Source organism: Lonchura striata, chromosome 13 (assembly GCF_046129695.1).
Source record: "Lonchura striata isolate bLonStr1 chromosome 13, bLonStr1.mat, whole genome shotgun sequence".
Lineage (NCBI taxonomy): Eukaryota > Metazoa > Chordata > Aves > Passeriformes > Estrildidae > Lonchura > Lonchura striata.
In genome coordinates, this window is record NC_134615.1 from 13705476 (window position 1) to 13727666 (window position 22191).

Here is a 22191-nt window from a genome sequence, read left to right on the forward strand (position 1 = left end):
GGTACAGAGACTGGAAGAAGAGATTCCAAAGAACAAAAATAAAGCAGAAGGGAGAAACGCCTTTCCAGCTGCCAATCTCCAGGCAACTAAAGCCCACAGCCCCCTCCCTCCCCATCCTCAGGGAGAGACAGACCAACTGCTGCACGACTTGCAGGAACTGATCCTGCCAATGACAGACACGACCCAAGCCTCAAGAACCTTAGCAAAGAACAGCTACAGAGCTGTTCAGACACACACTTAAATAAATAAATAAATATCTCATCCCAGGCCAGAATAGAGACTTAGTCCCCAGATCACTGACAAGACAGCCAGCAGTGGTGCTACTGTCATGTCAGTGCAGCTGCTGGCTCATCCACAGGAGAGGCTCAGCGCAGCGTTCAGGTGCCAGGGCAGAAAGCTCAGCCCAGGTGCAGCTCGTCCTGCTGCGAGTCAGGGCTGCTGGCAAGACCCCAGCTCCATTCCCAGGCCTTCTAATTGCATCAAAGGGAAGGAGAGTGGGAAAATGCCACGATTTTATTTCTGAAAGTAAGAGCTGACGAGGATTATTTACACATAGCAGTAATTCACAATTACATCAAACCCTTGGGTACCTTAATTCTGTGCATCACACAAATTACAGAGCACAAAAAGATTCTGATTGCAAGTCTCTGATAGCCAGGAAAAAGCTCAGGGAGCTGGATCAAAGTCGGTGGGATGGAAGCACCCAGAGAAGCTCAGAGATACCTCACAAGATTTCAATGTACTCAAAAAAATGCTACTTCCTACACTCTGAGCCCCAAGTTCATAAACCTGTTAGAGAAAAGCTAATTTTCTCAGAGTTCTTCACTTGCTCAGGAGACAAAACTGAAGATCCTGATTCTCTACAGAGGGACCTGCAGCAGAAAAAAGTGCTTGCAAAGCAGGAGAGCAGCAGCTGCGGCAGTGCTGCTGGAAGTGGCACTGTGCAGTCCCTGCTTGCTTCTCCCAAGAAACAAGCTGTCCTGGGCTGGAGCCATCCAGACTGCACGTCCTTGCTACGTGTTCACTTAAACCAAACTATCCTGCAACTGGAACAAAAGCACCTCCAAAAACAAGTAGTCCATCCCTCTGCCCGACTGTCCTATTTCTGGGAAACAAATCAGTGCTTTAAGAAGGCCAAAGCATGCCGTGCTCAAGTACAACTTTTTTTTTTTCTATTTAGAAGATAAACAAGTGCCTTCAAGCTTTCCTCCTTCCCCTGCCATTCCAGGGGAAAAACACCCAGCAAAACAGAAGAGACATGAAGTCAAATGTGCTTTATTACTTATTAGTTGGTAACATAATACTTGTGACAAGCTGAACAGTTGTAGCAGGCGGCTGAGGAAGTCACTACGCTGTTTAGAACGAAAACAGGAATGAGAGACAGCTCTGAAAGGGAGATTTTAAGCACAGCTCAGCCATCCTACCATGCCCAAACCAAGCACTGTTATTCAGTTAATTTAGTGAATGAATCCCTCAGGGTCTCCAGCCATCTACCACTACAGCTCATTAGAGCCCCATATCCGACTTTTCATGTTGTATCACTGAAAGCACTTATGCTTAAAATGTAATTAAACTTAAAACAAACAAGGGCTCGTTTCCCCCCTCGGCTGCCCTGGGACGTGCCCCAGCGCTGCCCGCACGGCCGAAGGCACCCACCTCTGCCGTGTTATTTGGGAAAACAGCCCGTGCTTCCCACCCGCCAGCTGACATTTGCCCGCCGTTCATCCTGTGAGCAATTAGAAATCTAAATACTGGGTGTAATGCCTGGCTATTGGGATTTAGACTCTTACAAACGAGTAATGCAGTAAGACTTGCTGTCCAACGAGGTGTCTTATTGAAATATCCCAGGCCGGTTTGCTTGTCACAGCTGTCGTTTCAGCCATTTGCACTTACACTGTATTGCTTTCATTACAAAAATAGAAATTTGTGTCCTAAGTGCTGTTACATTACTAATGCTAAATATTTAATTCCCCAGGGTTCTAATTATGGTTGAGCACTGGCAACACTGATTCTACTTTTTAATAACAACTGTAAAAGCAGTTTGAGCATTTTTCAATTAATTAAATACATAGTGTACGAGTAACCTCTTGTCATTTTGCCCTCCAGGACCTGAGCTAATTTGCGTGGAATAAAATGTTTTGAAAATTAACTGATATACTGGTCTGATCATTGTTGTTCTATTAAATTATAGTCTGCCAAATGAGTGGTGTATAATAGTTACATACTGTACCGCTCCCTTATTTATGATGGCGTGGTGGTTTTCTGAAAAAACTTCTCCAGCACATTTCTAGAGAGCACACTGGAGAGGCCTAATTAGCAGGCAGGAGATGGTCTATGCACCACAGGCATCAGTAGACTTACAGTGCAGGGAGACCAGCAATGAAAAACAAAGCCTCTCTCCATTCTCCAGACCTCATTTTCACCTTCTTTCATAGCTGAAATTAAAAGTGTTAATTAAATGACTTTCTGCTGCATAAACTCCTATGGATTAGTTAGTAGTTTACACTTTAACACAGGGGAATTGACTCAAAATATTAAAACACACAAGTAGTTTAGAAATGTTTTTGTCGTCAACTTGCAGAACCCAATATGAAAAGATGTGCCCATAAAATTAGTTTTTTGGACTACAAAGGCACTTATCAGGCATAAAACTAACTTATGCAACCTAACACAATGCTAAAATCATAAAGTGTATTTTCCATTTACACAGTACTAGAAGTTTAGAACATTGACTCACAACAGCACCTTATGTACCCTGGTAAGGGAAACTAACCTCTTGCCCCAGTCCCACATTAAAGATAATACAAACTCAACTGGGAAAAATTTAGCAAAAAGCCCTGAAATTTTGAAAATATATTTTCCACATGTTTATTCATAGGTGATGAAGAATGTTCTTCCAGCATGTATTTTAATATTGTATTTTATTTTACAGTGTGCAACAATAGTAAGTCAAATATATTGCTTGAAAAATGCTTAAGGCCTAAACATTACAAAATATACAGGTGAAAGTTTTCTAGTTTTAGCCAAGTAACTTAATGACAACACTCTTAAATCATAAGAAATACGGACAATAAATAATCAAGTCTATTTTTTCACAAACCTGCAAGTGTATCATACATGTGGAACACTGCACTCATCATACTAGTTAAAAGGAAACCCAGCCTCAGTTTATGCTGAGTAAGATTCCTCACTTGCCACCACAACACTCACACAGTAAGAGCTGTAACTCAATCTAAGCAAGGCTGTATTTCAGTTTAAAAAAATAAATTAAAAACTCACAATATACTGCAGATTACTTTTGGTACCAAAGCAAATTGAGATTCTCAGTCAGCATTAAAACACTATTTTTTTCCAAATAAATACTAAATAGAATATACAATCACTGTCAAATAAAAGTGCTCAGGTCAAGCATTTGTTTGTAGGTGTACAAGTACATACATAAAGCATACACACAGACAAAATATGAAGAACACAAGCAATGTATTGCATTAACAGCTCTCTTCTTAAAGACAGATTTATATAACAGCATAAAACTTGGAAGTTATCTTTACTACTATTAAAAACTCCCTGGTATCTCTAGATGCCTGCCTTCAATAAATCCTGGAAACATTCTGCTCACATAGTAAATTTTAAAGACTGTGCAGCATATGTAAGCTTCAATAAAATCAGTACAGATCTTTAATTACTCCATTTACCCAGCAGCTGCTTTAACAAAGTATTTTTCTGAACACGTAAAAATGTAAAATACCCCAAAAAACCAGTCACCTATGTGCAATGACCACTCAGCACCTAACAATAATGGATATACTGAAGGACAAAATGTGAGTTGTGCCAAGCCCATAATTCTCAGTGACTGATTGTAAAGCACTTTGAGTCAGCATTAAGCTTTTAAAACTCGAACCCTAATCAATCGTAAACAGAGAAGGATCTCGTCACAACATGGGTTGCAGTTGGGACAGCCACGATACACAAAGTAGCACCACCACACAATTTCAGAGGGTTTTGAGCACTCCCCTAAACAGAGTAACACCCTGGCACATAGAGGGCTTCAGGCATCTGCCCATACAGAGTAACACCATGCTACTTCAGAAGGCTGCAAGCACCTGCCCTTCTTGTTCTTTAGCCCAACCTTTTACACCCTCACATTCATGCAGTGCTCCTGTGTGCCCTCTGCTCCCTTTGGGATTGCTCAGTGCCCCTGGGCACTCCATGGCTCGTTGCTGTCAGTGCTGCTCACCTGCTGCTCACAGCTGCACCCACTGGGGATGAGGCTTGGCCATAGCCCCATCCCAATCACCACAATGTGTACCTACAAGATCTCACAGTTATTTTTAAAATTTTAAACACTAGCATATAACTTATTTTTTCTGCTTTTTCTGATTTGCATAGCATTCTTCCCAAGTAAAATGCAGACTTCTTCATGAAAACAGGCTTGTATATACAAGCTGAAAAATAACAACATCTATTTAAACACGAGCTAATTATACCTGGCATTTTGGACTTTGGGGGTAATGTATTGATTGCCATAGAGAAGAAAGCACCCCTGTTGGCCACAACCAAAGGTGCACAAGATTCAGAAATCTACACAGAGACAACCTCTCCCCTTCTCCAAATACTTGTGCCCACAGGTCTTTTGATGGTACAGGACAGCAAACACTGTCTCCCCAGGCTGTAGGGCACTTGGAAAAGTATGACTTGCACACATTTGGTGATAGCATAGCAACAAAAAGCCCATTAAACAGAAAAAAGACAGATAACTCAATACAATCAACTTGCAATAATTTTCTTGTAATGTGTTAGTGAATGGGTGCCAGCTAACTAATCTTAGTAGAGAACAAACCTAATTTATCCACAGCAGGATGTTGTCAGATTATGTTCAACCTAATAATTATTTCTAGCAGAAAGGCAACATTACACTTTGTAGAAGTAGACACTCTGTAGAAGACATTTGCTCTGAAAAAAGATGTTCATGTTCTGTTTGATTAATGTGGGTGGGGTGAGGATGGATGAACCAGAAAAACCCACCTCAGCCAATGAAACACCCTACAGGAGCAAGCAGCCAGGTGAACGAGGATCTTTGAAAAATGCATGGCACTGGGAGAGAGGAACATTCCCAACACCCCTCACAATCCTTTTTTGAAGAGAAGCTTAACTAACATTGAGTAACTTTTCAGTGGAAGCTGCAATTCTATGAAGATATTTGCTACACTGAGATTTCTCACTCCCTTCCAAGCCAGAAGGATGTCCCATGACCCAGTGTGACCTCAGGTGTTGCAAAAGCCACAGAAGCCTGTGAGGAATCCCTCTACTGCACCCAGACATTTGTATATACATATACCTCTATAAAAATATTTCATCCTCGTTCAAAAGATAGAAAATCTAATATTCCCTTATCCAATAATTTCTAATGATTCATTGGTCTTACTAAAAGTTTGCTCCTTAGTTTGTCATAAACTGATTTTTATCTCTGTGTATTGTCAACACATACTGCTGTAAAAATGTTGTGTTATGTCTGGAGTATGCAAACAGTCATATAAATTCAAGTGTTCCATTACAGATGTAAAGATTATGGTCAGGAATGCACCTTTTATTCAATCAAATTAGAACTGAAATTAAAGAAGTTAGAAAGTAACCATATAGTACCAGTTAAGAAGGTAAACTATGTTTTGTCCAACATATTTGTGGAGAACTTATACAGAAATCATGTGTTTACAACAATAAACACACCATTATGATTGGGATTCCTGATAGATTCAGACCAAATTCAGCAATCATCGAAGAGTCAGGAAGTCTACTTGAAACCAAGCTATTATTTGGAATATTTATAAGAAGAATATCTGCCTTCCCTTAAGTTTTATTTTGTTGTCTTTTTAGCACTATATAAACAGTATGGCAGTTTAACTATAGTATTTGATGGTTTTAAGTGCTTGGATGTAAAATGTTACTCATCAGCTTAACATCCATGACAGTGCTCTATGTAAGATGTTATTTTGCAGTACTGGTTTACATGTGCATTACCACTTAGGCAGGCAAACAGATTCCTAGGCTATCACAAGTATTTCATTAAACATTTCCATCTCAGTACTACAATAATCCATTTTAAGATATAAAGAGTCATATGAATTATGGGCTGTCTCAGAGAGCTGTGGAGCTCATTTGCACTTAGTTCATGGTCAGGGGAGACATGTGAGAGTCATTTGGGGGAGGCATATCACTCCTGACCCCAGCACTGAGAACTCAGCCATGCCTCAACCCTGGGCTGCTGGAACAGGGCACAGCTCTCACACCTGGAGCCACACCTGCCCCTTCCTCACACACCTGACACTTTATTTTCCTCCCCTCCATATGTACAGTATGGCCACTGCATACTCCTCATCCTTTACCTCAAGGACAAACAAAAGACAATGGATGACACACAACCTGAGCTGGAGGTTCAGTCCTGTCTGTGACTGTGCTCTTTTCACCTGGCAGTGCCCTGAGAGGAGATGCAAACAGTGCTGCTGCTCTCAGGTTTCTGATAGTTCTCTTGTTCTTTGTATGCCCAAGCTGGCTCTAGGAAGGCACCTACACGCCACAGCCTTTGCATAGGAAGGGTCAGTGTGGAAGGAGCTGTTCAGTGCACTGCTTTTACTCACTATGTCTTTGAGAATTAAAGATTATCCATACCATTCTAATTTCAGTGCAGGGAATAGCAAGAGCTCGGATGCCTCACCAGACTCCAGCATCTACTAATTCAACACTGTAGAGAAGAAACAGCAACCACTCCTGCTGGAGGCGTTTTCCCTTCTCCACTCAAGGCAGCACATGTCAAAAGCAGTTCTCCTGAGGCATGTGTTGGCTGAGGCAGCCCCTTTGATGAGTGAAGTAAAAAGTGTGTTCTGGAGATAATGGAAACGCTTGTACCATTCCCACACCTTGACCAGATACATTTTCCTGAAATAGGTGTCTGGCATGTACACACACACACCAGTTCTCTCCCCTCACACTGGCACACCCAAGGAGTAAGTCAAAGAGCACAGGTTTATTTTGCATTATCCAGGGTGTCCCTGGAATGTGATATTATGCATGACAGATCTACACAGCTTTCTAACATGTCCAGTTTTTACCACATCCAAGGGATGTAACTGCACCTGCTGAAAAGGCGACACACCAGGGCCAGTCCTCAGCAACACTCCTGTCAACACACCACCCTTCCCAGACATGACGTCTGCACAGCTGTCTGTGGATGCCCTGTCCTTTCATCAAAGTGACCCAGGGCACTGGATAACTAATATTTGATAACAGCATTAACTTTGGCTGAAGTCAGTCTGTGTGTGCTCAGGGAAACTGCTCAGTTTGCTTCCCTAGCAGGGAGAGAATGAGCCAGGAGCGTGCATGAAGCCTCCTTCTTTAACCAGCACAGCTGCTGACAAAGGAGCCTGTATCTCTCGCCTTCTCTGAAGTTAATCCCAGCAGTTTAAAGCAGACTTGTGAAAGAAGCATGAATCTGAAGTTACTCTGAAATGCTACTCCAAGGACACATTAGTTCCACTAGAGTCAAAGTACACGCCAGACGCAATAGGTCGAGTTCTAGTCCATGAGATTGCACAGAAAGTAGGAGCTAATAATTCTTAATTTGGCATAACATGACATTCCCAGTAGCTTCTCTCTCTCCTTCCAGTAATTGTATCTTGGCAGTGTACATATTAAAAAATCATTGCACAAAAGACATGTGCTGTTGGAAAAAAACCCCCAAAAACCAAAACACCTTCCTTTGTGTTGTGTCATTCCAAAAACTGAAGACACTTTCACTGAAAGGGAAAATATGCTGATCAAAACACAAAGGGAACAAAACCTCATTCATTCCTTATTTGTTTAAGAATTACTAAAAACATTTTTGCAGGAGGCTGGGGCAACAGTAATTTAGACATTAATAAACTGAGTATTGTAACAATAATTATTCCATTGAATAAAAGAATTCTGGCAAGAAACTTTTCACATGGCATTCAACAGATATTAAAATAAATGAATGAAGTATGCAAGTTAAATTACTTCAAAAATAAAGACTTTCCAGCAGTTTACCATAATGACAACATTCAATAGAAAGATACAATAGCTCTTTGTAGCCTAAAAATTGTCAGTTTTATTTTACAAAGACGACTTCCAAAAGCATCTTGTCATGACAATCGAGTTTTGAGAAAAAAACAACCTGTCATTTGATAAAATAGAAGAAATTAACTGTCATTAAAGCCACTTAAGCACTCCTCCTTCCTGCTATCCTTCTCATCTTGGCAGTAACTGATAAGATTTCAGGGAGGATCAGTCATTGATGGCAGGATCTAGAAAAGAAACAATTTTTCACACAGTTATTCTCATTCACAGGTTCCAGTTATTGTATTTCACTAACCTGCACTTAATTGGCTTCCTTCTGCCCCTGGCATGGGCACAGTGGACCATGTACTTCATACAAATCACTGTTCCCTGTTACACCTTACACCATGAAAATATCCAGGTGGCTGCAATCCTATGGTGCTAATATTACCCAAAAAGGTAACAGTAAGAAAGTCCTGGTAACAGAGCCCTGTCATCCACCAACTGTGCCTTGTTAATACCACCCAGTGCTTTAGCCAATAGGGACCAGACATTACTCATTATCATGCAGTTCATTACTTATGGGACATGGTACTTATGGACAGGGAACTTGAGCCTGTAACTTCTGGAAAATGTAATGGAAAATGTACCACTCATCCACAGGAACATACCAACAAAATAAATGAAGGACCAGATGAAATGGTTACATCAGAATTAGTGAAGAGGTAAACTATAACTGTTTATTTCCTTCCCCTGTTCTCCCTAAAAAAACATTACCCAAGATTTTTTTCTGACCAAGCAAGCAGCTTCAAGAGGAAAGGAGGACATGGATCGGGCAAAGAAAAAGCTCTGAGCCTTGCATATCCAGACTAAATCCTGTGCAACCCCAGGAGGTTGTGTGCATGGCAACCCCACTTCCAACATACAGAGTAATTAATTGTATTCCCACATTAAAGCTACCATGGCACACCTCCACCTTGGCAGATTTCTAGCTGGCTTTAATCCTTTCCACCTTGCACATGCCAGGCTCCTCACACCAACTGGCCCTCACTGACAGCTGAGTTTTCAATGCCATACAGTACCTTGATGCAAATGGGTTTTGCCCTTTTTTCCACCTTTTGCTAGGCTACACTGCCACTTAGTCACTGCACTGACATAACAACTCCACCTTCTCTGCTGCAGTGCAGCTGAACATCCACTGACGTGACAACAGGAAGTGAGGGCTTCATCCCTACAGGAACAGAGCTGCCTTTCAGTTTGCAACTTGCAGCATTTTCATGCCGAGGACAGAGCATATGGTCCTTCGAAGGGACATCAAAATAAATATGACAGGTCAGTGCAATCATCATACTGAATGAATTCAAATGATGCCATATCTAAAATGAAATGTGTGCACATAATAAAGATTCAAATGACAAAAAAATTCCCCTACCCTTTATCCCTCTCTGAATTATTTATGAATTCTGCAACTCCAGCTGTTGCCACCAGCCCAAGGACACTACTTCATTTTGGGAATGACACTTCATATTAAAAGATAAGTTAACAAAAGAAAACAAAAAAGAAAAAAAGGACACTGCAGGCCTTTAAAGGCCATAGAAAAGCACATCTTTTCCCAGCCCTTACAAAGGAAAACAATCAACAATCAATTTTGTTCATATTTCTCAACTTATTTCCATAATTCCAGACACAGATTTCAACACTCACGCATTAAGTCAGCCATGTCTTTTTAACCATTGCAGTTAAGCAAGACTCTCACAGCATCTTGGATCCCTCACATATTTTTATAGGGTTACCTCAGTCTTACTGTTCACCATAAACTACACACCAAAGATTGCATTTCTGCAGATACTATCTGCATTTCTGACAGCTTTTAGTACTTAAAATTATCATTCCAAAAGAATAGAAAATTTGCATATATGGAATTGCTTTTGGGAAAGCAGTAATTTGTCCACAAATTTAAACAAAAAGAAACAACACCTCCAAGTGTACTTTAGGGCACAAAGAATTGGTTTCAAGTAATCACGGCATTTAGATGAGCAAATTCTTCATAGTGCTGTCTGCCCACTTTTAAACTGCTCTGATTTGGATTCCATATCATCTTAGTTCTTAGATTCCAAATAAGTAATTTGGCAGTGGGAAGGAGGCAACATGGAGAAGGCTTAGGCAGTAAGCACAGACAGTTTCCATCACCTACATCAACATGCTCTCCTCTCTCGCTTTAAACTAATCTTGTTTTATTGGCTGGTCTGTAAGAGCAGGTAAGTAACAAAGAGGCTGAGTAAACAGGGAAAAAAATATAAACCCACCATTGGTTTTGGTTGCTACTTAATTTGTAATGGAATCAAGATCTGAATTGTTACACAAAACCACCCACTACAAGAACATACTGATGCACTGTTTTCACTGTGAAATTAGCTGAAATGGGTCAAAATTTGCAAGTTGCTGAGTGCTAAGGGACATACAGCCCCTTCGTGACTGACCAATAGCCTCATCTCTGCCACAAGTGATATTATTCTGTTCTCTACTCATGATCTTAATTTCACAGTGTTTTCTACTTTTACCTAATTGAACAGCAATTGGGCTTACATTCTGTTCCTGGGAGATCCCAAATGCCACAAGAACTTTTAAACAATTAATTATTTAGGATTTTTTTTTGTCTGAGGTTTTTATTTTCTCCTCCATAATCCACCTGAAAGTGGACTAACAACTGTCACAGTTCTAACACAGAAAGAGGTATGAATAAACTGCAGAGCTTCCAAGGCACCATCATCAGACATCTCCAGTATCACCCACAAATTAAAACAGAAAGCCAAAAAAGCACCATTTGTCTTTAGTGCCAAGCACATGGTTCAGGCCTGATCTGGAATGCCAGATATTCAATAAACAAACTCATCTTTGGGAAAGGCAGCAAAGCCAGAGCTGTTGCCTGTCTTACAAGTGAAAAATGCCAATGGCTTGCAAGCAGAGATCTGCTGTTACTCAGTTTGGTACCATGAGCTCACGCAGTGTTATTCAGGAAAAGGAGATGTTGTTAAAACAAACATTTATTTGCCCTTCAGTCTACACCAGAGCTGGCACCCAGCCCTGAACAGTCTCCCTCTTCCTCACTACTGTGGGAAAGCTACCAAACAAGAATCCTCCCATTCCATCTCCTGCTGCTGGCCAAAGAAACAAAGATACAGAAACAAAGAACAGGCAGAGAACCTGAGGTGTGCAAAATGTCACTGAGCAGGAAGTTAAGGTTTAACACTGTAACATTTGTAGATCTCTTGTAACATTTACAAGAGCCCCAAATTCTCCTGGTCACAGCCATGTATTTCAGTTTATTAATAATTCTCCATTATTTTGGAAATCCCAGGTGCTGTGCACAAACCCTCTCAAAACTATAATTATTTAGTTGTAACCCACTCAAACGTACATCACACCTTTTTTTCTGAAAACTAGCAAATTAAAACAGGAACATATCTCACATTCCAGGGTTGCCATTTAAGTCTCAATGCCACAGGTTCTCAAGTGCCTCCTGAAATAGTTTCTAGCTGTGCTAAAGGAATGACATTTGGAAAAAAATCACCTGTGTGCTGTTAGGAAAACATCCTTCTGAAGATTTCCACAAGTTAGTTGGATGCAATTGAAGTTAGTCCTCAGAAAATATGAAAAGTCGTCTTCATGCCCAAACAGGCTCACTAAATGCTTCTGGCTATGACATTATTTCATAATTGACACATTACACACAAACACCCCAAGAAAATATCTTTTTGTCTGTGTCTGGATTACACGGCTATTTATACCCAGTGCTTCTGCAGAGCCTTCCCAATGTTGCACGATGCTCTTGAATACAAATGACCAATTGATCCTTTCACATGATAGGGTGGGGAATTTTTAGTGTTCAATACTTCTAATGTCTAAAAAAAATTGTATCTCAACATGGTCTTTAATCTAATCCTTACCCTGAACAATTGAGTACATTCGTATTAATCTATTAGATGCTGTTCCATACCACACCTATGGCACTGCATAAATTACTGTAATTTAAATGAATTACTGCTTGAGAATTCTCATGTGGTAAGAAACATGCAGTGTTATATGTTATGGAAAGAAAAATGTGCATTATGGTAACTAAGTTTTATACTACAGTGTATCTAGGTGCTCATAAACCAGCCATTCTAAACTGTTGAAGGACAAGAATATTAGACTGATCGCATAGAACACACATCAGTATGTCAAAAAGTCAATAATATGAACTTAAATCTACAGTTTATTTAGATATATTCCCATGCCCATATTTAGAATCCACATTAAGAATGCCATTAGGCTACCTGAAGAACATTACTGCAAAAGATATTTACACCTATAGTAATTCTATCTCTGCCTTGGATAACTTGCATTTTGCTCATTATGCGTTTGATCTACTGAAACATATTGAAGAAAAAAGAACTTGGAGGAAAAAAAAGAAAAAATAAACAGAAAAAAACCCTGAAGTTCTTTTGTTACATTACTCCACATATTACCAATGTTTAAGGATGACTTGTTTAAGATTGCACATTTCAACTACCTAACAGTAAAGAATGAAAAGCTTCTTGCTACAAGCTAAAAAGAAAGTCTTTACCATGCTCCTTGAAGAGCTCATTTTCACATTACTCAGGCTTCATTATGCTGAATCAATATTCGTTTAGTCACTGGGTTATTGACATATTTTAAAATAAAAGTATACCCTTCAGCTACTGCACTCATTACGGGTAATTTGTCTTGTCAGGGAGCAGGGAATATTATCCCAGTCTTTCAGGGGCTGACAGCCCATGGAAATACCTCCCCTTGGTTACAACTGTAAATAATTTTAAGGTAAAATATTGAAAAATCAATGACTGTTTCCTGCAATCTGTCACAAACAAATCAATCATAATCTGCACAGCCAGAGAGTATGATTTGAAAGAGATGAGAGCAGATGTAATTCTTGGCTGGAATCTCTCATTTCAAAATCACCTCACATAATGGTGTCATCATTTAAACACTTAGCAGCCACTGCAACTGCCACTCATAACATCTAGTCAGACAAAACCACAAGGAAGAGGAGGAGAAATGCTACTGCTGTTATGTAAACAAACACTTTATTTCAATGGTGGCAACATTAACAAATTTCACAGATATAACAAGGCTTGCCCCTCCACAAACGTCCAAGGTTTTGGCTTTTCCCTCTCAGTGGAAGATTGCCTATAAATTAGCCTCTCAAAATGCAAAGCATTTTAATTTTAACACCAAACTATGCTTCATATAAGGTGAGAAATAATATCTGGTACTAATACTACTTCTAAAAATATTTTATTCACTCCAAATTGCTCATAACAGAATTATGCATCAAATTCTTAAGAGATTAAGAAAGGAGAATTATCTGAGGTACCTTTGTCTTTTTAAGAGCAATAAGGATTTCAATGCTTCTTTGTCCTCTACATATTACATTTCACATCTAATTTTCATTAAGCACACACTGACTCAACTTTAGGGTAGGAACCACTGCAAAGTACATGGGAAAGAAAGTCATAACCTACATAAATTAATTGCTAATATATTTTCAACTTGCATTCAAAGATTAAATGTTGTATATTGAATTACATCTGTATAAAAGATCAATTTATACATAAAGAATTAACTACTGCACTCAGAATGCTATAAACTGACCTTTGTAAATGTGAATAAATTGTGTAAAACTAATCTATTTTTACAGGGTAACACTAATGCTTAGACCAAAATTATTTCCTCATTTGTCCCCCCACCTCACTATGTTTTCACCCCAATACTACAGTGTTTAAAAGAATTCTCTGCAAATAAAACAGGATAAAACTGTCATGCAACTGCAACCACAGGCCTAAGCCTGCATTTTTTGCACAAACAAAATTTACAAATGCTCATGGAGTGTTTCCCTCTGGAGTCTATAATTTGAGCTCTTAATCTTTAATGTGCAGAGCCCGTTATCACATACTCATTTTAATCACATTAACCTTAGCAACTCCTAATTCTGAATATTTATCTTACAACTGTGAGACTAAGAAAAAAAATGCAACCAAAAGATGAAATTATTTTCTCTTTTCTTGAAAAAAATCCCTTAATACCGTTTTTAAAAATGAAAGAATAGGGCATATTGTACATCTAAGTAAACCTCTCCAAGGTTTGCCTTCCTTTAAAGCAGGCTTTAAGTCTCTTTATCTTCTACTTGGAAAACATACATCTCTAACTCTTTATTGATATACATCAAGCCCACTATTGTTTGTAGCAGCTGGACAGATTCCCTTTCTCAGCAAAATAAATTATTAAAAAAAAAAAAAAGAAAAGAAACTGAAGTCTTAGACCAGAAGCAGCAGTTAGTGCCTTAGAGGCTAACTAAGTGCAAATATCAGCCATGAAGAAAATCAGCTTATTGTGGGGAAAGGAAACCGAAAGGAGGTGGGAGGAGGCAGTGGGTGAGGAATTGCTAAAAACCAGAGTAGCTCCTAGAAATGAGTTGCACTTCCCCACTTTTTCCCTGGATGAGATCTATAATGAAGCTATCCAATAGACAGCCTCAGGCTCCTCAGCCCCTTTCCATCTCCTCCCTGGCCCAGGGAACAGAGAGGGGAGCCTGGCTCACCCTGCTAAGCCATTGTGTGAGTGAAGCACGGCGCGTACAGAACGTGCGGCAGCTTCCCCAGTGCCATTCCCCTGAGCCAGCTTCTCATTTCTTCTGACAATCACCTAATTAGGTGGGTCAAGAATTGCAGAAGATAGAAGAGATTCATTCTTCCTTACATGCCAGTTCTCCTATTTGTAAAAAGGAAGGCAATGGCTCTTCCACTCCATTGTAAGGCACTTAATAAATGTTAATAATAATTAAGTCAGTCACATCTCTCAGACAACACTGTCAGATCTTTTTTTTGCAGTTATTTCAGAACTATTTGGCTCATGAGGGAGCTCCCACAAGCTCCAGACAGAAAAGGACTCACAAATTCCATCCTTCAATGCAAGAGGTCACAGAGGGCTGTGCCACAGCAGACATTTCACAAGCCCTGAGGAGCAAGGGCAGCACATGCTGCTGCACTGCAGAAGTTAATAGGTCAGCACCATGAGTGCAATTTCCTGCTGGACAAAGCATTAAGATGCTCTAACAGCTGGTAGGACTGTGAAGTCTTTCTGGTTAAGAAGTTGAACTAGATTCAATTTCTTGAATGAGAAGATGTTGGGTTTTTTTTTCCATCTTTATCAAGAAACAAAAGCACTACTGGTTATGGAAAGAGCTGAAAAAAGAAAGATGCTTTAAAAAAGCTACTAGCATTTCTTCTAGTACCCACCTTCTCCATTTACTGCTCTCACTCATAATGTTCATTTAAGTCACTGGCATATGTTCATTTATTTAATGCAGCTCCACATGATCACTAAACAATACAGCAATGCCATATTACATCATGCAACATTACTGATAGGACACTATTAGCAATACTCTACCTAATGAAGTTTATAACGTCTTCATGCTTGGGCATTACAGAAAGATGAAGAATCCTGCTTTGAAACAGCTCCTGCCTTCCAGCTCTGTCCTTCCCTTCTTCAGCATTTCTGAGACCATCTCACTGAGCTCATCTGGAGAGGACAAAAATAGAAAGAAAGCAACATACTTATTACATGCACTGTGCAATTTTCTCAACAGAAATGGGAATAAGGTTGATGTATCTGAAAACATTAATTCTGCATTTTGTAAGTGTCTGAACCCAACACCACAAAGGAAAGTGCCCCTGCTCTAATGCTTTGCTTAATGAATCATATCATACTCACAGCAGATTACTTACCATTAACTCTGAACAGGACTTAATATGGTTAAAAATACTGCAAGCCCAGCGCTGCATTCTGCCTTGTACTAGGTCTCTTCCCATATTCAGGCAGGTACAGGATAGGATGTACTGCTGGGTTCATTTTCCCCACTGTGCATCTCACTGTTTCTCTCCTGGGTGCAATCTAGAAAGACAAAAAAAAAAAAAAAAAAAAAAAAAAAAAAAAGGGACACACGGAGAATGGGGGATGGAACAAAAATACAGTATTTGTCACTAATTCAGACAGCATGTTTCTCTGATATACAAGGATTACAGACTGAACAATGCAAGGGCTTCTTCACCCATTGAACCAGTATGTTTGTTAAATCCCACAGAAACTGTGTTAGTGCCACATCCCACTGGGCAGTGTTCAATCCTTCATGTTCCAAGAGGTGCACCACAAACAGGTGCCAATGGAAATCAAAGATCTGAAGAACAGGGCAGTTTAATGGCATTTTGCTAATGAAACAGTAACAGCATTAATCACTTGCTCAAAAGCACAACAGTCTAACAATTATATGAGCATGGAAACCAATTTACATCTGAACATTTCTGAGACAAGCAGAGTTCTTGTTAGGTAAACCGAGGCGAAGGCTACATGAACAAATCCGGGTCATAGGATGTGCCAGAAATGCAAGGAGAAAACAAACCCGGGTCTAGCCCCTTGTCTGCTATTAAGTTTTCCCAACCCTTCTCAGCCAGTCTAAAAGTCTCTCCACCCTTCTGCAGCCTCCTCTCAAAGAACTACATGGATGAACTCAGCTTCAGTTTAACTTGGGGACACAGTAGCACAGTGTATATTACAGGGAATATCAGCTGAACTTTAACTGAAGCAATAAATTAAATACTGAAATAAACTTAAACAAGCATAAAGAAAAAATAATACTTTAAAAATTACTTTTGAAACTTAGGCTCTACAGAGCTGTCCTCTTCTCAAGAGATATTCATGAAACCTAATGCCCACAGGAGCTGGGAGACAGAAAGGTCCTTCCTAGATAAAAGCCAGAAAGTCTGAGCAAACAAAGCAATTCCTGCACTGCCAATATAATAAAGAAGTCGTAGGCACCTTTTTATAATGACAGAGTATTCTTAATAAAAGCTTCCAGCAGGTTTTACAGCTGCATATTATCCAATGAAACCAGTAATAAACAGCACTGTAGAATTATTTAGTGCAACTCCAATACACCGAGAGTCTCAACCTGGGTTTTATTTATCACACAGGCTAAAATGTTTGTTCTTGGCTTTACAGTAGCAGCCAAGCCTGTAGCTATCTTTTATCCCAGCACACTGCCATCTGGATATTGATACTTTGCTAAGGGATATGAAAGAAAAGCATAGTTACCTAATACAGCTTAATTGAAAACACAGGACCTACATATTATACCATACATTATTTTACACAAAATTAAATCTGAAGGGCATGAAAATTTCTGTAGATGTCAGCAGAGAATACTTCAGAGGTAAATTATGTGTTCTTCATCTGCACTAGAAATGCTAAAAAATAATGTGAAAAGTATGTGGTTACAGGAAGAAAAAGCTTGTTTTTGCTCTGTTGGGAAAAAAGAAATTGCTCAGAAAGGTGCATCTCCTTCAGGAAGAGCAGGAGAGTAATCAGTCACATGTTTATTAGTACAGTAAACTCTGTTATGATGATCCATATTCACCTTTAAAGGTCCAACTGGTTTGTTTTTCTCCTCAGGCAATGATTTAATAATAAAGAAAAAGAACAAAAAAAAATGCTGCTTCTACAAATACATTCACTTTAATCTGTAAAAAACAGCTTCAAGAATCATTTACATCTGCACTACCCATATTAAGGAGTACAGGCTAAAAAGCCCTAAGGTTAATAAAACCCTAGAAATTATGAACTGTTAAAAAGAATTCCTTGGGTGTAAGGCCAGAAAGGCTACCCGGCTTATGTTTCTCCTCAGAGAGGTACTGCTGAGCTCTTGCAAACACTAGTCATAAGGACTGCAAATATATGTAAGTAAAGTAGATAAAGCACAAAATCTTTGGAACACAACACTGCTATTAAGACACTCATCTCTAACACCCACACTGAAGGCCAGATTCCAGCTACAGAAGCTCTCACCACGCTGCAGCACCTGCAGCCAAAAGGGATTTTGCCACCATGAGGGAAGCTATGGGCTCATGTACATCCCATAAAACAGCCAACCTTCCCACTGAGCTGCTCCTCATTTGCTGCAAGAGCCAACTAACAGTAGATGTGTCTTGCTTTAAGTGAAAAACCTGTTTTAGACATGAAAGAAAGCAGTTTTTCATTTTTCGCTCAGAGTCTACTTTCTGCATATGTCCACGGAACTGTAAGTAAAATAAATCCTAAAGACATTATTAACTTAGTCCATACTATGCCAACAAATTCAAGCAAATAATGCCATTTAAGTTAATTACAGGAACTTCAAGGAAACTGAAATACAGTTTCAGCTTCTCCCACGACACTGTCAAGATCTTTGGATTTGCATGCTCAGTACAATAACTAGGTGCTTGAAAGACTTGTCAGTTGCACTTCTGTATTTTATTCCACACACTAAAAAGGCAGCTGAAGCAATTTTTTATAGGAAAAAAAAAAAAAAAAAAAAGCCTGAAACTGATAATCACGCTTCTTTCAGCAGACAAGAAGTGACTTAAAACAGAAAGGATTGGAGAGAAAAAGAAAACTCTAAGCTGCCTAATACCCAAATGCTAGGCACAGAAGAGTAATTCTAGGTGTTCACGAGTTTACACCTTGCTCTCAGACCACAAACACAGAGAGTGTGAACAAGGAGCATCTTGGGCAAAGGAAATACAAGAAGAAGAAACAACAGAGCAGCCGAGGGTGTCTTGCTCAGAGAGTTCCCCCTTTACCCAGGCTAAGAGCCATGAAACACTGGCACTTCCACTGCACTGCCTGACCTGGAACTCCAGCATTGTACCTGAGGGAAGCAGCAGCGGTGTCTGCAGGAAAGGGCCCCTAAGTTTTACAGCAAGTATTTTACATGCATTTTTTTAGCTCCTGCATAGTTAATAATGTATTGATTTAACATAGACATAGACCCCTCCCTCCTCTTTGCATGCTAATTAGTTTTACTTCTATGGTTGTGCAAACATGAGAAAGAAAATTTTCTCTTCATGCCTAATTACAAAAATGAACATTCACGTGTATTTATTTTTCTCTTATGAGTTGTTAATACTTTAATATATACTGTGTGAAACATCTCTTATCAGATGTTTCCAGCAGCAATTTCCACTACCACCCGAGTCTCACAGGTTTCTTTTTTTTAATAGAACAGTTTTAAATGAAACAGGGTATCTTGTAGGGGAATTACTTTTTTTTTTTTTTCTTTAAGAGGATTCCCTTTAGCATCACATACAGATCTCTTGGTAATATTGTCCCAAATTGAACTGAAGAAACAAATTCAGTGTCTAAGGTCAGCTATTCTGATAAAGAAATATCAAAAAGGTTTTGAGAAAACAGCCTCCTTCTCATCTACCCCTGTAAAAAGAAAAAAAAAGTTGAAATTATCTCCTAATGCATCTCCCTTCATAATTCATGCCGAAAGATGACATTTTCTCAGGATCTTAATTAAGATAATGATGAACACCTGTGTCGGCATTCTTTGGCAAGACAGCATTATCCATCATAATCTTTTAAGTACTCTCGAAAAAACCCAACAAAATTGTATGACGGAACCAATCTGTTGCCTCTTCTTGCACTAAGTTTTACATCTCAGGCACACAGAAGAACGATTAGATCTTTAAAGACTGCAATAAAAACAGGATCGTTAGATTTTAAAGTTTCAACAAAAAGTAGCTATTAAATTAATTAAGGTGCATCATATCCAAGATAGCCAAGTTTAACTCCATTCACTATAAGCCACCTGGAATCAAACCACTTACAGTTAGAGCCTACCAATAGCTGTACTTTTAAACTATAGTTTGCTGTTACTTTCAGGATCATTCTGCCTCTTTCTATTTGTTTCTCCCAGAAAGAAAACATTCTCAGCTGATCCCTACTGCACATTCATACACTGATTTATTAAGCCATTTTATGCTGTACCCTGTTTGCACAATCTAAATGAAATCATGCAAAGGAAATCAGTGTAGAAAAAACAAATATGCAAATTCAAATGTTGCTATATTTTGGGTCACGTCTTGTGCAGTTATCTTAAATCCAAGTTCCTCTCATACCAAAAAACCTACTGGAGTCCAGCTACTAAACTAGCCAAAGACCCTTTTGGGGTCCTTTGCAGGACCAACGGATCAGACTGAAGGCTATAAAAACAGGGATTTTAATTATTTATTTGCATAAGCTGAATCTAAATTCACATGCCTAAATTTAAATAATGTGAACATTTCACAGCCAGCCTGCAAATCTTTCCCACTGTTAAATAAGATTTTAAGGGCAAGTGTTTTTTCTATTGCATTAACAATTTATCTCCCAAAAATTATGAGAAAAATATACCAAGTCCAGAATTTTAATATCAACCTGCACTGTTATAGTTTCATTGGCAGCTGCAAAATACACAAACTCCTAATATCAAGAACTCGTCCATACCTTCAAATGCACGTACCTTCAGCAAAAATGCAGAGAAGCAGCAAATGTATCCTCAAGCCCCACATTTGTTAACAGCACTGATGAATGACACAAGAGCCTTGAAACAAACTTCTTATTTCCCTTCCATCAAGTGGTTGAAAAGCAGATTAGTCTTAGGCTTTCACATTTTAATATGCTGCTATCAGAGGAAAAAGTTGCTGTGACTAGTCATTCAGTAAAGCTATCAATGTGCAAATAAAGCAGAAAATAGAGACATCCTTAAGAAATGAGTCTCAAATTTGATATAAAGTGAAGGTGACAACCACAGCAATAGAACTATAAACTAAATGTTTCAATATCTTGAATAATTATCTACAGTTCTTTTAAAATTGCAAAGAATATAATAGTGGCATAATGTAGTGAGAATGTTAGCTTGATAGGCACTTACAATCCTGACGGCATAAGAGTCCTATCACTACCGTTTATTAATCAGCTCTGGTATTATGTTTGCAAGGCATGAAAGTATGCATGAACTCACCACAGTTTCCAAAATGTATGCCTACAGAAGAAAGATTAGTGGAACATCAGAAATAAAGAGGGTAATTTTACATGACGTTAACCTTACCTCCTCTTCAAAAAAGTCAGATGCCATGGGAAGATGGCTAAAACTTCTGCTTCTTCCTACAAAGAAAGGAGCACAGAAAAGCAGTTAGTTATTCTACTCACATAGAAAATGAATGTTAAATGTATAAAACTTGACCAGATGATATCTCACTCCCCGAACAAGGGGGATTGTCAGAGGATTATGACAGAAGAGCTTTCGAGTGGAGAAAGAAATACAGTGCTCCAGAGCGATCGCTATAATGAAGCCGGGGACAAATACCGGTGACACCGTGCAGTCGAAAACTGATGAAAGTGCACACCTGTGTGGATTGAGCATGTAAGGGAGCGTGCGAGCCGGGGATGGACGCGTCCCGTTTACCGGGGCAGAACCACATGGAGTTTAAAGAGACGAAATTCCGTACACTGCACATTAAAAAAAAAAAAAAAAAAAAAAATTAAAAAAAAAAATTAAAAAACAAAACGGGGGGCGAGGGAAACGTAAGAGGATAGAGGAGGGAACGGCCAGACCGAGCACAGCGGCGAGGAGGAGCCGATCCCGCTGCGGCCCCGCCAGTCCCGCCGGGCGCCCCGGGACCGGCGCGGGCCGGGGCCGAACCGCGCCGCCCGTCAGGGGGCGCCCCGCGCCGGGGCAGCGCCCACACCGAGCGCCCGAGCGGCTCCGCGGGGCTGCTGCCGCACCTCGGGCCGGGCCGGGCCGCTCCGGGCCGGGCCGGGCCGGGCTCAGCGCGGCCGGGCCGCTCCGGGCCGGGCCGGGCCGGGCTCAGCGCGGCCGGGCCGCTCCGGGCCGGGGGCGGCAGCCGCGGCCCGCAGCGCCTCCGCGCGCCGTCCTGTCAGCGCCGCCTCCGGACTCCGCCGCAACCGCGCCCGTGCTGCCACCGCCCCTCCACACCCCGCGCTGAGGGACAGCTCCGCGGGCCCGTGGAAGGAGCGGAGCGCCCGCCGCCGGCGGGGAACAGCCAGTCATGCGCCGGGCCGGCCGGGGGCGGGCCTGGCGGGGCCGCGGCCTGATGGGTACTGTAGTGCAGGGCAGGGGACGGGGGTGACCCTGCTGCACGGCCGGGAGCGCCCGCCCCCCGCCTCGGCCCTGCCGCGCCCCCCAAAGAGAGCGGGGACAGCGCGCCCGCCCCGCCCGGC

At 40.5% G+C, this 22191-nt stretch overlaps 1 long non-coding RNA gene across 3 annotated transcripts; it reads right to left on the minus strand.

The window, feature by feature from the left end:
* Positions 1 to 2904: 2904 nt before the first annotated feature.
* LOC110484417 (uncharacterized) lies at positions 2905 to 21644 on the minus strand. Of its 3 annotated transcripts, XR_013340756.1 has the most exons (8): positions 21565 to 21644; positions 21357 to 21459; positions 21059 to 21114; positions 20471 to 20632; positions 16798 to 16890; positions 15879 to 16044; positions 15541 to 15672; positions 2905 to 8318 (listed from the first exon to the last, which is right to left on the minus strand). It is a non-coding gene; the product is annotated as an uncharacterized LOC110484417 (long non-coding RNA). The 3 variants fall into 3 exon arrangements; XR_004148773.2 differs by lacking the exon at positions 16798 to 16890 and having other exon boundaries at positions 20471 to 20629; XR_002467747.2 differs by lacking the exon at positions 16798 to 16890.
* Between the last annotated feature and the right edge of the window lie 547 nt (positions 21645 to 22191).